This window comes from Gadus chalcogrammus, chromosome 2 (assembly GCF_026213295.1).
Source record: "Gadus chalcogrammus isolate NIFS_2021 chromosome 2, NIFS_Gcha_1.0, whole genome shotgun sequence".
Classification (NCBI taxonomy): Eukaryota; Metazoa; Chordata; class Actinopteri; order Gadiformes; family Gadidae; genus Gadus; species Gadus chalcogrammus.
Window position 1 is genome coordinate 24,206,103 of NC_079413.1, and position 3,309 is coordinate 24,209,411.

The window sequence follows — 3,309 nt, forward strand, 5'->3', positions numbered from 1 at the left end:
TGAGCACCGTTAGCCACGTCGGTAGATTCATCAAGAATGGGCTCTCACTAACACCGTTCAGCACCTGTTCTTTCACGTCAGACGCCATGTCTGAGTCACGGCGCTGGACGGTGTTGTCAGATAGCGGGATGGCATTTAGCTTGGCGGCAGCAGCTTCTCCCAGCATCACGGAACACATATCTTTGGCAGCAGGTAATATCAATGTTTCTCCGATGTTGTGGGGTTTCCCTGCCTTAGCTATGCGTAACGCCACGTGATATGAAGCTTTAGTTGCCTTGTCATTTACATTGCTAAATGTCTGGATTATTTTCTTCCGTGACCGCAGTTCATTTAGCTTCCTATCAAAAAACTCCCGGGGCTTCGTCACTAGACTTGGGTGCTTGGTCTCAATATGACGCCGGAGTCGACATGGTCTCATACCGTCATTAGCTAGCACCTCTTTGCAAACAACACACTGTGGCAGTGGAGCATCTTCAGATCCAGTCCATGAAAATCCGAAGTTTAAATATTCATGGTCATACTTTCTTCTTTTTTTGCTCGCCCCAGACTCTGTCTCCTTACTAACTGTAGCTTTAGATAATAAAAACCGATCCATTTTGCTGAAGTTAGCTAACCATATTGTTTACGTTCCTCCCCCCAGGGGAGGCGCGCCTCACAGTTTGAAGACCACTGTCCTACAGCAATGCATGGACAGTTTTCCCTAAGGACATTGCCCTACGTTGACATTTCTACTTTTGTTCTTTTCTTTGTGCTATGCAGTGCTGTCTTTCCTTTCTGTATCACAATGACATGGTCTGTCAGCAAATTACAGTACAAATATTAAAAGGGTAAATGTGAATCTTGTCCAGTCTCTTGCAATCAATCTTCCACATACACCAAGGTGTAAATTAGAACTTGTCATTCTGATGGCACTGACATGTTCATTGACAAAGATATTTACTTTTGAGAGATTAACTAAAGTATCTCTGAACTAAAGATCTCAGAACTAAAGATTTTGGGCAAGAGACTGGCTTTTGCAGTTAATCCATGGTGTTTTGTTATTTGTATGAATTGTTTTAAAAAAATGTCGAGGATGAATACGTTCCTTATCTAAAGGAACGTAAACAATATGGTTAGCTAACTTCAGCAAAATGGATCGGTTTTTATTATCTAAAGCTACAGTTAGTAAGGAGACAGAGTCTGGGGCGAGCAAAAAAAGAAATGTGCAAAAGCGAGTGAGAAAAACTGTAATATAGCCTGCTGATGCCTTCCTTATTTACTCGACTGTAAGGGTTTTCTAGTTTTCAGGACCCCGTTTCATAAACATGTCCTTGACACTTTTGACACACATTTTTTGGAAAGTATGTGCTAGATATTAACCTTTCTTTCTTCACATAAACCCCAACAATGCACATTCAGTTAACAACAGATTATTTTATATGCCATGGAGGAAGATGAGTGTCAGAGTGAGGCCACTCACTCCCCTCCAGCATTTCATCTGTCCTTTAACATCTCCTTCATTTAGGATTCAGATTAAATAATTACATTTGAATTGTTGCTGCGTATTGATAAAAACAGCGCTCAAGAAATGCAACCAAAGCTTTAAGACAATGCAAGTCACACACACACACACACACACACACACACACACACACACACACACACACACACACACACACACACACACACACACACACACACACACACACACACACACACACACACACACACACACACACACAATGCCAGCGAGATAGCTGGCAGTGTGTGGGACTCCCAAGAGACAAAGGGAGTTTTCCCTTGTCTTGGTTGACATCTCAGACCGATTCATGAGCGGGTCGTCAGAGAGCCAGAATGTGAGGTGGGGGATTGAATACAGCCCAGAGAGAGGACGGCGAGAGTCGTGATGGAAATATGTTGCTGCCAGGGTGTGGTCAACAAATGAGAGATGGAAGATGGAGACGGCTTGACGAATAGCTGGTATGGAGAAATTAATATAGAGGAACAAGAAACAAGTCACACAACACAGGACGGTCAATTCACAATATAGGAAAGGGCAATAGAAATTACACCAAATGAAAACCCACAGATTCAGACGGAATAAACGGTGCGTGAGGCAGAACCAACAAGGAAGGGATGAGCTCATTGCAGTCTGTAGGCGAGGAGAGAGGAGGGGAGAGGAGGGGAGAGGGGAGAGAGGAGGGGAGAGGGGAGAGAGGAGGGGAAAGAGGAGGGGAGAGGAGAGAGATGAGAAAGAGGAGAGAGGAGGGGAGAAGGGAGAGAGGAGGGGAGAGGGGAGAGAGGAGAGGAAAGAGGAGGGGAGAGGAGAGAGGAGGGGAGAGGAGAGAGATGAGAAAGAGGAGAGAGGAGGGGAGAGGAGAGGAAAGAGGAGGGGAGAGGAGAGGAGAGAGGAGGGGAGAGGGGAGAGAGGAGAGGAAAGAGGAGGGGAGAGGAGAGAGATGAGAAAGAGGAGAGAGGAGGGGAGAAGGGAGAGAGGAGGGGAGAGGGGAGAGAGGAGGGGAGAGGGGAGAGAGGAGAGGAAAGAGGAGGGGAGAGAGGAGGGGAGAGGAGAGAGATGAGAAAGAGGAGAGAGGAGGGGAGAGGGGAGAGGAGAGAAGAGAGGAGGGGAGAGGAGAGAAGAGTGGAGGGGAGAGAGGAGAGAGGAGAGGAAAGAGGAGGGGAGAGGAGAGAGGAGGGGAGAGGGGAGAGAGGAGGGGAGAGGGGAGAGAGGAGGGGAGAGGGGGAGAGAGGAGAGGAGAGAGGAGGGGAGAGGAGAGAGATGAGAAAGAGGAGAGAGGAGAAAGAGGAGAGAGGAGAGAAGAGAGGAGGGGAGAGAGGAGAGAGAGGAGGGGAGAGAGAAGAGAGAGGAGGGGAGAGGGGAGAGAGGAGAGAGAGAGGAGGGGAGAGGGGAGAGAGGAGAGGAAAGAGGAGGAGAGAGGGCAGAGAGGAGAAAGAGGGGAGAGGAGGGGACAGGGGTGAGAGGAGAAAGAGGGGAGAGGAGGAGAGAGGGCAGAGAGGAGAAAGAGGGGAGAGGAGGGGACAGGGGTGAGAGGAGAAAGAGGAGAGTACCAAAGGGGAGGAGGGGAGGGAGGAGGGGAGTGGAGAGAGGAGGGGAGGGGAGAGAGAAGAGGGGAGAGAGGAGAGAGGAGGGGAGAGAGGAGAGAGGAGGGGAGAGAGGAGAGAGGAGGGGAGAGAGGAGAGAGGAGGGGAGAGAGGAGAGAGGAGGTGGAGGGGAGAAAGGAGAGAGGATGTAGAGGGGGTACTGCCGACGCAATATGCCGTTTGTACTCGGACTGACTGGGTGGACAAACCAATGTATTATTTATTAGT